Source organism: Schistocerca piceifrons, chromosome 9, assembly GCF_021461385.2.
Source record: "Schistocerca piceifrons isolate TAMUIC-IGC-003096 chromosome 9, iqSchPice1.1, whole genome shotgun sequence".
NCBI lineage: Eukaryota > Metazoa > Arthropoda > Insecta > Orthoptera > Acrididae > Schistocerca > Schistocerca piceifrons.
The window spans coordinates 35354935-35368445 of record NC_060146.1 but is presented as its reverse complement, the minus strand read 5'-3'; positions in this window follow the sequence as shown (position 1 = coordinate 35368445).

The window sequence follows — 13511 nt, the reverse complement described above, 5'->3', positions numbered from 1 at the left end:
AAGAGTCGCTTCTGCCTTGGTGCCAATGATGGTCGTATGCGTGTTTGGCACCGTGCAGGTGAGCGCCACAATCAGGACTGCATACGACCGAGGCACACAGGGCCAACACCCGGCATCATGGTGTGGGGAGCGATCTCCTACACTGGCCGTACACCACTGGTGATCGTCGATGGGACACTGAATAGTGCACGGTACATCCAAACCGTCATCGAACCCATCGTTCTACCATTCCTAGACCGGCAAGGGAACTTGCTGTTCCAACAGGACAATGCACGTCCGTATGTATCCCGTGCCACCCAACGTGCTCTAGAAGGTGTAAGTCAACTACCCTGGCCAGCAAGATCTCCGGATCTGTCCCCCATTGAGCATGTTTGGGACTGGATGAAGCGTCGTCTCACGCGGTCTGCGCGTCCAGCACGAACCCTGGTCCAACTGAGGCGCCAGGTGGAAATGGCATGGCAAGCCGTTCCACAGGACTACATCCAGCATCTCTACGATCGTCTCCATGGGAGAATAGCAGCCTGCATTGCTGCGAAAGGTGGATATACACTGTACTAGTGCCGACATTGTGCATGCTCTGTTGCCTGTGTCTATGTGCCTGTGGTTCTGTCAGTGTGATCATGTGATGTATCTGACCCCAGGAATGTGTCAATAGTTTCCCCTTCCTGGGACATTGAATTCACGGTGTTCTTATTTCAATTTCCATGAGTGTATATATAGTCAAAAAAAGTTTTGCATCACCTGGGTACCGAGAGTTCCGAAACCTGTAAAGAAAATTGGAATAGAGGTCAACATATACATCATTTTCGCCCTTTTCATTGCTCATGAAAATCACACATTGCATGTTGTACTGTTGTACCACCAAACAGAGAGACCTTCAGAGGTGGTGGTCCAGATTGCCGTACACACCGGTACCTCTAATACCCAGTAGCACGTCCTCTTGGATTGATGCATGCCTGTATTCGTCGTGGCATAGAATCCAAAAGTTCATCAAGGCACTGTTGGTCCAGAGTGGCCCACTCCTCAACGGCGGTCCAGCGTAGATCCATCAGGGTGGTTGGTGGGTCACGTAGTCCGTAAACAGACCTTTTTAATTATCCCAGGCATGTTCGATAGGGTTCATGTCTGGAGAACACGCTGGCCACTCTAGTCGAGCGATGTCGCTATCCTGAAGGAAGTCATTCACAAGATGTGCATGATGGAGGCGCGGATTGACCTCCACGAAGACGAATGCCTCGCCAACATGCTGCCGATATGGTTGCACTATCGGTCAGAGGATGGCATTCACGTATCGTACAGCCGTTACGGCGCCTTCCATGATCACCAGCAGCGTACGTCGGCCCCATATAATGCCACCCCAAAACAGCAGGGAACCTCCACCTTTCTGCCCTCGCTGGGCAGTGTGTCTAAGGCGTTCAGCCTGACGGGGTTGCCTCCAAACACGTCTCCAACGATTGTCTAGTTGAATTCATATGCGACACTCATCGGTGAAGAGAACGTGATGCCAATCCTGAGCGGTTCATTCGGCATATTGTTGGGCCCATTTGTACCACGCTGCATTGTGTCGTGGTTGGGCGGAGTGGCAGAGTGTTGGAAGGTGTGATAAATCCCGATACCTTTTTCAGTATACAGAGTGGAGGGTACGAATCTGTCGTCTCCCAGGAGAGCAGCTCCTGGACACCTCTGCTGTGGGATGCCATGGTGCAGTGGAACTCGTGCAAGCACCATGACAGCCAAGGGGTATCGCACACAGGTTGCGGACCACGTTCACTACTTCATGATGACAATGTTTAGTGGCAGCAGCGACATTTTTCAGCAAGATAATGCGCCATTTCGCAAGGCCAGCAATGTAATGGAGTGGTTCGAGGAACACAGTGGCGAGTTCCAACTGATTTGCTTGCCTTCCAGCTCGCCAGAATCTAATCAAACACATCTGGGATATGGTTGAACGTAGCGTCAGAGCTCATCGTCCCCTCCACAGAAGTTATGGGAATTGGGTGACTTGTGTGTGATTTGGTGCCAACTCCCCCCAGCGTCCTACCAAGGCCTCATTGTTTCCGTGCCATGACCCATTGCCACAGTGACCCGTGCCAGAGGTGTACACGGCAGCTATTAGGTAGCTGGTCATAAGGTTCTGGCTGATCAGTATATAAGTGAAGAAGGGACGAATGACAATCATTCTAGCGACCATATTGGCTGCAAATGGGAAAATTCACTGACATATGCGACAATAGCAAGATTCTAGAATGAAGTTTTCACTTTACAGCGGAGTGTGCGCTGACATGAAACTTACTGGCAGATTAAAACTGTGTGCCGGACCGAGACTCGAACTCAAACTCGGGACCTTTGCCTTTCGCGTGCAAGTGCTCTACCAACTGAGTTACCCAAGCGCGACTCACGCCCCGTCCTCACAGCTTTACTTCTGCCAGTATCTCGTCTCCTACCTTCCAAACTTTACAGAAGCTCTCCTGCGAACCCTGCAGAACTAGCACTCCTGAAAGAAAGGATATTGCGAAGACATGGCTTAGCCACAGCCTGGGGGATGTTTCGAGTCTCGGTCCGGCACACAGTTTTAATAAAAAAAATGGTTCAAATGGCTCTGAGCACTCTGCGACTTAACTTCTCAGGTCATCAGTCGCCCAGAACTTAGAACTAATCAAACCTAACTAACCTAAGGACATCACACACATCCATGCCCGAGACAGGATTCGAACCTGCGACCGTAGCGGTCGCTCGGCTCCAGACTGTAGCGCCTAGAACCGCACGGCAACTCAGGCCGGCTCAATTTTAATCTGCCAGGAAGTTTCATATCAGCGCACACTCCGCTGTAGAGTGAAAATTTCATTATATAAACATCCCCCAGGCTGTGGCTAAGCCATGTCTCCGCAATATCCTTTTTTTCAGGACTGCTAGTTCTGCAAGGTTCTGTAAAGTTTGGCGGGTGGGAGACGAGGTACTGGCAGAAGTAAAGCTGTGAGTACCGGGCGTCAGTCGTGCGTCGGTAGCTCAGTTGGTACAGCACTTGCCCGCGAAAGGCAAAGGTCCCGAGTTCGAGTCTCGGTCCGGCACACAGTTTTAATCTGCCAGGAAGTTTCAATAGCAAGATTGTTATAATCCGGAACCTGCAAGTGGGCTTCTCTAAAACGGCGAAACCTGTCGGCTCTTCGCCTATTAACTGTTGTCAGTATCAACCTTAAGAGGTTTCAGGACGGTGAGACCTCGAGCAGACGCCGAGCCGTTGGCCATGCAAGATTCGTCACAGAACGTGGATGTCGGAGGATAAGCGGGAATGGCGAACACCTGTGTCAGACCAGACGCAAGCCACAATGTTTCTCCAAGAAAATTAATTGCAAATTAATTTGGACAAGCTCATAGTGTACAATTAACTGAACTTGGTTAGCTGCAACGAACTTCTTCCGCCTAGCTGCTGGACTCATGGCGGACCACTGTTGCTTTGACTATGAACAACAATTGCAGGTCCCCTCCAGTTCTTTTGCGTGCTTGTACAGTGTCTGCAACAGCAGCATGCATTATTTCTGTGTTCTCGACAGGAAAACTTTGTGGTTCTTTAAAACGGCCGACATTTCACCGAAGATGCCGGTGAAAATAGTTTCTCTTCATCTACATCTACATACATACTACGCAATCCACCATACGGTGCGTGGCGGAGGGTACCTCGTACCACAACTAGCATCTTCTCTCCCTGTTCCACTCCCAAATAGAACGAGGGAAAAATGACTGCCTATATCCCTCTGTACGAGCCCTAATCTCTCTTATCTTATCTTTGTGGTGTTTCCGCGAAATGTACGTTGGCGGCAGTAAAATTGTACTGCAGTCAGCCTCAAATGTTGGTTCTCTAAATTTCCTCAGTAGCGATTGACGAAAAGAACGCCTCCTTTCCTCTAGAGACTTCCACCCGAATTCCTGAAGCATTTCCGTAACACTCGCGTGATGATCAAACCTACTAGTAACCAATCTAGCAGCCCGCCTCTGAATTGGTTCTATGTCCTCCCTCAATCCGACCTGATAGGGATCCCAAACCCTGGAGCAGTACTCAACGATAGGTCGTATTAGTGTTTTATAAGGGGTCTCCTTTACAGATGAACCACATCTTCCCAAAATTCTACTACCAATGAACCGAAGACGATTATCCGCCTCTCCCACAAGTGCCATTACATGCTTGTCCCACTTCATATCGCTCTGCAATGTTACACCCAAATATTTAATCGACGTGACTGTGTCAAGCGCTACACTCCTAATGGAGTATTCAAACATTACAGGATTCTTTTTCCGATTCATCTGCATTAATTTACATTTATCTATATTTAGGGTTAGCTGCCATTCTTTACACCAATCACAAATCCTGTCCAAGTCTTCGTGAATACGCATTTATATGAGGCACTGCCCCTGTTGTTGGTGTGCGAAAAGCTAGTGTTTCGAGACTTATTTGAGCGTATAGCGGCACTGCCTTGTTTTATCCAAACAAAAAAAACCATTCATAGAACTGGCGAGGCGAAGCTCTACTTAGAAACAGAAGACTTCATCCTCACGACACAAGTAAGAATCTTCAGAGAGATTTATTGGTTATTGATCACGTGCCCATTTCAGTCTTAGTTGGCGATCTTGTGGTATTAACGTTGGCACATGCATGTGGAGGCTCATTCAAATGGTTCAAATGGCTCTGAGCACTATTCGACTTAACTTCTGAGGTCATCAGTCGACTAGAACTTAGAACTAATTAAACCTAACTAACCTAAGGACATCACACACATCCATGCCCGAGGCAGGATTCGAACCTGCGACCGTAGCAGCAGCGCGATTCCGGGCTGAAGCGCCTAGAACCGCTCGGCCCATCACAATCTACCTTCAGTCAAATTCAGATAGATCGCATGGCTTCCCCGTTCTGTACATGAACAGTATGCTCACCGATACTGCATGCATCATAAGTGGGTCTCACTAGCATTCTTTCCTCGCCAGGTGACGCTGATATCGCCTGGACTGGTTTATATCTATTGTAAATCGATGGTAGAGTGTTATGGCTGATCGGTGTCTGTTGGGTAGTTGTAATTAAACTGCCGGTATTCCGTGTGTCGCATTGCAGGCTGTAATGTTACGTGTGCCTCACTGCTTCTTTTCTTTAACTAATTTGTGCCTGATTTTATTCTGAAAAGCTCAGTAATGTATGTAAATACCGAAAATGTAAATGTGATTCAAAAAGTACTTGATGTGAAGTGAAGCGCAGCTGGACATCAAGAAACTCTTTAGCGCGCAATCCCCGCAACGATAATATTAGAGAATCTTTGAGTATGGACTTAAAAAAAAAGAAAAAGACAATTGATTTTATTAAAAAACAAGAGGACTGTTAATCTGTATCTTGTGGAAAAAGGACGTCTTGCTTGGCCGTCGCTCAGAACGTGTTGTTACATTTAATGAAAATTGATATGCTAGTGATAAAACCGAGTGAAGTATGTGTAAGAGTTGCCAAACATTTATGTATCAAATTTTCTGCAAGTGAAGAATAGAAATGTCTTGTTTTTGGGAATGGAGATGAACTTCATTGTTGTCGCCGTCTATCAATTGACGGAGTTGTAAGTGTACAAAGTTCACTAAAATACCGGAAAAGAAATGCATCCTCTATAGTTTTCATTCAATAAGTAACATCCTCTCATAATTTCTTAATTACAGTAATTGGATTATGTTCTTGTACAATAGTATGGTGCTGAACTCCACTGACCGATTTTGATGTAGCAGGACGTGTAGTCTGAAGGAAGTTTGTGTGCCAAGCAATCTCCTTTTCTCACGAAAAGCAGATTGCTGTTTGATCTTACTTACTTACAACAGTGGTCTCTTAGGTATGAAAAGCTACGAAAACTTGGGCTCAAAGCTATCTACAATACGGCCAAGTAACTAACAGAGTCGTATTTTAAACCTTAAAGAACAATAACTTCCTCCAAATTGCAATACCTCAACAACTGGTGCAGAAGCTGATCATTCAAGGAGGCGGCAACCAAAAATTCAGGTACCAGTTACGACTTAAAGCAAAAAATCTCAATCAAAAATCAGTCTCTATCTCTCCAAACACATATATAAATACTGATTTTATTATTTAAAAAAAAGTCATTTTACAAGGCTATACACATTGCAGGATGATGAAACACTGTAGGCATGTTCATTACCTAGTGTGCTCGGGAAGTATGCTGAAAAATATAATAGTTCAACTTCCTGCCACCAGACGAAAATATGGCGCTGTAAGCAGGCAGAATGGGGTGAGGGGTAGGTAAAGGGCTGGGGGGATCAAACACATGAAACAGTAGTTTTGTCACATGGGTTAAGATATGGTCTCAAGATACAACATGTGTTCAGTAGAGGCTCCTGATTCAGCAACATGCTGCATCCATAACACGTCATCGTCGACAGTTGCTGCAGCAGATCCAGTCACAGCAATATGTCGTCTTATGCTCTTTTTCAGATTAGGAAGAATTTGGATGTATCTCTGATAGACACGATCTTCCAGATATCCCCATAGCCAGAAGTCACATGGAATTAGGTCGGGGGATCTGGAAGGTTGCACATCTTGAAATTACCTAGAGATAGTGTGGTCGTTACCGGAGGTTTCTCGAAGGAAATCTTTCACCTGGCAAGCGACACGTGGTGTCGCCCCATCTTGCTTGCACACAGTTGCGTTCTTGAAAACGTGGAATCGGGTGTCGCACTAGGATATCCTTGTTGTTGTTGTCGTGGTCTTCAGTCCTGTGCAAGCTTCTTCATCTCCCAGTACCTACTGCAGCCTACATCCTTCTGAATCTGCTTAGTGTATTCATCTCTTGGTCTCCCTCTAAGATTTTTACCCTCCAGGTTGCCCTCCAATACTAAATTGGTGATCTCTTCATGCCTCAGAACATGTCCTACCAACCGGTCCCTTCTTCTTGTCAAGTTGTGCCACAAACTCCTCTTCTCCCCAATCCTCATTAGTTATGTGATCTACCCATCTAATCTTCAGCATTCTTCTGTAGCACCACATTTCAAAAGCTTCTATTCTCTTCTTGTCTAAACCATTTATCGTCCACGTTTCACTTCCCTACATGGCTACATTCCATACAAATACTTTCAGAAACGACTTCCTGACTCTTAAATCTAAACTCGATGTTAACAAATTTCTCTTCTTCAGAAACGCTTTCCTTGCCATTGCCAGTCTACATTTTATATCATCTCTACTTCGACCATCATCAGTTATTTTGCTCCCCAATTAGCAAAACTCCTTTACTACTTTAAGTGTCTCATTTCCTAATCTAATTCCTTCAGCATCACCCGACTTAATTCGACTACATTCCATTATCCTCGTTTTGCTTTTGTTGATGTTCATCTTATGTCCTCCTTTCAAGACACAGGACATCCTTATAACACGCAGATGGCACTGTACACCTAACGGGCCCACTAGGTGACATCTCCATGAAGAAAATCGGACCGAGAATGAAGGAGCTCGTGAAACCGGACTAGATAGTCACACAGGATGAGTGCAGAGCATGTTCTTGCACAACATATGGCGGAGTGGAACCCCATGCGCTACCGATCTGTGTATTCGCGGCATTGTGCAGACTAAAATGCGCCTGGCCCGTGGAAAGAATGTTCCCCGCCCACATGTCATCCATTTCTAAGTGTTCCAGAGAACGAAGGGTGAAGTCACAGCTTAGTAGGCTATCTTGGGGCTTTCTTTGGCGGACATTCTGAATCTCGTAGGGATACCAGTGCAAAATGCGCTCTAAGGTCTGTTGACGAGGGGAGAGATAATTCCCGTGACACAGCTCGAGCACTGTCTCCAGAGTTTGAGACATATGCTGCACCGTCTTCTATAGCTATGGCATCAACAGTCGCCAATGGAGTGGGCCACCTCGCCCTCCCTGATGCACCAATTAATACACCAACTTTTTAAAATTTCTTGATCATATTCATTAGCCCATTTTCTGACATGGCACCTTTTCACAGCTGCTTCTGTCGGCAATATTCCCACAATGCAGCACTGCTGTTGCTTCTGTTCTGACAGAAAAACTTTACCAGCAGTCTAGCCGTTGCGTTTCGTACAGAAAACTTCTGAACCCTTCACATCAGCAGTCAGGCCACAAAAGAAGTCGACATACGTCGTAAAGTCACAAACAATGAACTGACGTCAAAACAGTAAACATTCTGACTGCTTACAGTGCCATATTTTCACCTGGTGGTAGAAAATGGAACTATTATTTTTCCTGCATACTCCGCGAGTGCCCCGATTAATTAACACCCCTAAGATGTTTCAGGGTCCTGTGACGTACACAGCGCGCACTGTAGTACTTGGAACACATTCTGTTTAACAAACTGGCTTCTTCCTTACCGTGTCACCTGCCCGCAAGGCCACCAGGTGGCATTCGACGTCAAGTTGGGCTGGGGTCGTAATGTTGTGTGTCATCAATGTATTTCGAACATTGTTCAACCATAAGGAGCGACTTACGTACATGGCATCAACATGACTTGTAAAGCAGCTAGAATTTTTGTTTTAGAAGGAATATCTTAACTCCTGCACAATGAAAAGGTGAAATATTTACCATTAAAATCAGTCCCGATCACGATTTAGAAGAAATTGAAATCTTTTCACTTCACAAAAGTAATCCATTATCTGTTTTAAACGAACAACTTCAATTCAAAGACAAACATTTCTTTGAGCTTTTCGATGATCTGCTTTAGAATGTTCACTCTTCTTTTCTTTGTTGTTTTTTTAAATTATTAAGACATCTAGGAAATATTTTATCTTTACATTGTAATTTTATTTCACCAAACTTTATTTTATGGCTATCTGTTTTAGAATTTTTGCTTATATGATTTTAGACTGCATATTGCTAATTCACATCGTTTTATTTTTGACATTACGGCTCATAGTATTATAATTTTAAATTCCTTCCATTTTCATTATTTTCATTTGTTTACAAGACTGAATGCAACTTAAGGAATATCAGTGCCTTAAAAATTGTCACATGTAATTAAAAAAAACGCAATCTACATACGAACTTCATCGACAATATTTCATAAATATGGACAACTAATTCGTATCGTATTTGTGCAGCATGTAGTACACATGTCAGCTAAAGATCATTGCAGCCTACTCATTGAAAATCGTTTCAATAAAGACATGTTGCTGCTCAATAATACATCGTCTGACGTGACAGTCTTTGCCATTCCACTTTCGCAACAACTTCGATAGAAAGAAGCCTGCTTCCACATCTTTGCACTGGCGTTTATCCTCACCATGGTAACCACTAGTTCGCCAATCGACTTTACAACAACTTCAGTGGAAAGACGCCTGCTGCCTCATCTTTGGAACGGCGTCCAACTTCACCATGGCAACCAGTGGTTCCAAATGGTTCACTAACATGCCTTGAGAGGGCAACCCATGTTCTGCCAAACTGAAGTTCATTTATCCTACATTTTTAAATATTTTTAACGCTTCTTAATTGACAATAGCTGTTTAATGAGCTAAGTTTAGTGTGTATTTATTTTTATATCTTGACAATGTTCTTTTAACTAAGACATTTTACATTGTTATTCGACTGATAACTCATTGATTAGTAATGACATCATGCCGTCAGAAATGGGCGGAGCCTCCATTATATATAGTAAGACGTGCACTGGTTTCTCCAGTAGAGATTCTCCAACAGAAAGAGGTTCCTACTCAATGGTAATTCATCGCTTTATAGCTTTATAACTTTATGTATTATTTTAAATGTATCTAGCCCTCTAATTAAAGCTTTGTATACAACTTGTAGGTCTGAAGATGACCACAGTAGTGGTCGAAACCTGTCACCTTAATAAATAAATCGTGATCAAGACTGTTTTTAATAGTAAATATTTGTAACACATTGATCACTGCCACTCCCATAATGTATTCAAAAGTAATGAAAAGGTAAAATATATTAGTAATTGAAGTTAATTCATATTTCAAAAAGAATTGATGACTTACAGGTACTATTTCTTCTGGTTCCTAATGGTGACCTCCGCTACCCTCTCTATAAGAATCACTGTGCAACATGTTTTCTGACATCGACAGCTGATAACTGTTATCTCCTGCTGGTTATTACCTAAACATGTGGAGTGTATCACAGTCTTTGATGCCTTTATCTTACGGTTATCGAAAAATCTGTGAGCACATTGAGTGCGACTGCGTGCATGTAGAAGTGATAAGATTATTTTTAGCACCTTACTTAATCACGATGTCATGTTCCGAAAATATCTGACACACGCACGTACACGCTAAGGAGGGATGATTGAGTGTATTACACCGGAAAAAGCCGGCCGCTGTGGCCAAACGGTTCTAGGCGCTTCAGTCCGGAACCGCGCTGCTACTACGGTCGCAGGTTCGAATCCTGCCTCGGGCGTGGATGTGTGTGATGTCCTTAGGTTAGTTAGGTTTAAGTAGTTACAAGTCTAAGGGACTGATGACCTCAGATGTTAAGTCCCATAGCGCTTAGAGCCATTTGAACAATTCCGTTAGAACACCGGCAAAGCGAACTGTAGACCTGGCCAGGATGGCAGCACTGTAGCGTTTCCACCCGAGGAACAGACAGCAGAGTTAGTAACACTGTACACTCTGACATTCTTAAAGTGGAGCACTGACTCTCGTACATGTATACCTCGATGCTCTGTAATTAAACACTGACACACTATTCGTCCACTATCACTTGGAGAACGTCTACTCACAGCGTAGTGTGTATGAATCCACGTTTCGCAGGAAGTAACACTTGTCCGCATTGTGACTGGTAGCTGGATTTTTCGTAAAAATCTAATGTAAGTGTTCGTGTTTTATTTATTAGCCGCGCGGGATTAGCCGAGCGGTCTAGGGCGCTGCAGTCATGGACTGTGCGGATGGTCCCGGTGGAGGTTCGTCCTCCCTCGGGCATGGATGTGTGTGATTGTCCTTAGGATAATTTAGGTTAAGAAGTGGTGTAAGCTTAGGGACTGATGCCCTTAGCAGTTAAGTCCCATAAGGTTTCACACACATTTGAACGGTTTTTATTTATTTTTTAATTATGTTTTCTCGTTTATTGTAGCATCATTTAAAATTAAACCCCACATATACAACACTTTTTTCCCAGTTAATGGTATTTTAAGGCATCCACCCGTGACTTGTCCACGACGTTTCGGCAGATTGACTTGCTGCCATCTTCAGGTGGTACCTGATTATTGCTCCGCACAGTGCAGCGCCTCCACGCCCACATTTGCATAGCTACCATCAAGAACAAGTTCTACTGTCATTTTCGCACAGAAAGGTTAGTATTTCTGTCGAGGAGTGACAGGATGGAGGCCTGTGATGAAGTCCGTGCGTCTGAATGAGGTCAGACACGATTATAGCCCTATCTAGGAGACAGTAGATGGTTCAAGTGGCTCTGAGCACTATGGGACTTAACTGCTGAGATCATCAGTCCCCTAGAACTTAGAACTACTTAAGCCTAACTAACCTAAGGACATCACACACATCCATGCCCGAGGCAGGATTCGAACCTGCGACCATAGCGGTCGCGCGGTTCCAGACTGTAGCGCCTAGAACCGCTCGGCCACCCAGGCCGGCGAGACAGTAGACACAAAGTGGTTGTAGACTAGCGGTTTTTAAGGTCAGAGGGGAGAACAGTGCTACAGAAAGCGCCCTGGAAAAATAAAAATCCTCAATGACAGTCGTGGCGTCAAACAATCGCCATATTGATAGCTATTAGGCCCTAAAATGTTTCAGTTATCTGGTTTCTCAAGATCAGGGTAGACTGCTGCGATTGTTAAAATTACCACTCCCACGGAACTTACAGCTGTTCCAAGGAATAAATAATGGGTCACTTTTGCGTAAATATTCTCACACTCAACTATAGGAAACCACTTTTCAAATTTTTACAAGCTGCCAAGACTTCTGTGGAATAATGGGATAAATTATAGTGTCCGATTCCACTCGTCGGCTTTGAGCAATGACGTCATACCTAAGGCAAAGACTCTACGTATAATCAATCTATGAAAGCAACGGGTCATATTCGTAAACAAACAAATGTAGCATACGATAAAATTACAATCACATTCGCACAGTTATTTATTTAGTCATGAATTACATCGAAACGAACTGAAGATAACGAAAACAATTAAGAACAAGAATTAAAAACAAATTTTCATTTCTGTAAGAAGTATTCTCGTAATTTATGCGACCAGAAAAGCACGGAGAACCTTTAAATTGCATTACAGTAAAGCGCATGGTGAAGTCATACTGTTATAAAATAGCGTTAATTTTGTATTAATTATTGAATGTAAGGGGAGGAGCGCAGGAAAGTTGGGGTTCTGAGTGGGGAGACTCTAGAATGTATCAGAGCAACGGGAAAATCAAACGAATCACAACAAATGCAAAACAGTAGCGTAAAATGTCGAGAAACCTACACACTAAATTCTAAAAGAAAAGCCAGTACATGACAAACGAATATCTACAAAAAATAAAGAATATTGGAATCGATAACTAGAATTAACCTCTGTAGGTAAATTCCACTTACAGATTCCAACCGCTCCATGATTCACATGTAAATTATTTTTGCAGTTATATGCACTCAAACGTAATACGATTTCTACATTTGTAATTGCTTTGTGAAACTACTGCAGTGTATAACAAAAACTGCACTAGGTAACTAAAACTGACCTTCTATATAGGTCAATTCTAGTTAGCTATTCCAATATTAGTAACTTTTTTGTAGTAGTTCAGAGGGCAAATGCAAATGCAGAAATCATATTAGCCTACATTTTAATACGCACACGTGTTGGAAACGATCTAATTAATGAATCATATACTGGGTGGAATCAATAATTAGAATTGGCCTTCATTGGAGGTCAGTTCTTGTTACCGATTCCAGCGTTTCAGTGGTTCATAATTTTGGACATTTTTGCAGTAGATATGTGGCCTACATTTTTGTAGGTACAGCTTCCAAATTTTTCTCTTTTTCATAGTAATGAAGATAGTAATACGATATGCAGAAATCCGGTAACACTTTAGTGTACACACTTGATGCTAAAACGATCAGTGTCAGTGTCGTCGTAACTGCTGTCTGCTTCACGTCTGCTGTGCAGCGAGCTACGTTAATTTAAGTATTAACTGTATTTTTCTTATTTGTCACTTCTTCTTCCGTGTGTTTTTGCTTTTAGGAAGCTTTAATTGTCGAGTGCTAGTAATAGCGTTCGATAGATTTCCTGTTTGTTTTGAATACAGTCAGAGAGAGTCCCTTTAGTCAGCCATAGCGCCAGCAGTGCTAGTGTTTGTTTTCAATACAGTCCAGAGACAGGTAGTGCTATTTTCATTGTTTTCTGCAACAAGTGTCTAGTAACCACAGTTTAGTCAACTATCAGCCGCCTTTAGTGAATTAGCAGTCTAGGTAAAAGTTGATTAATTCTGCACAGTAAATTGATTTCTTACGATGGATAGGATGTGTGACTGCTGTGTATGGACGCAGGAGAATCTGGCCACTGTTCGCGAA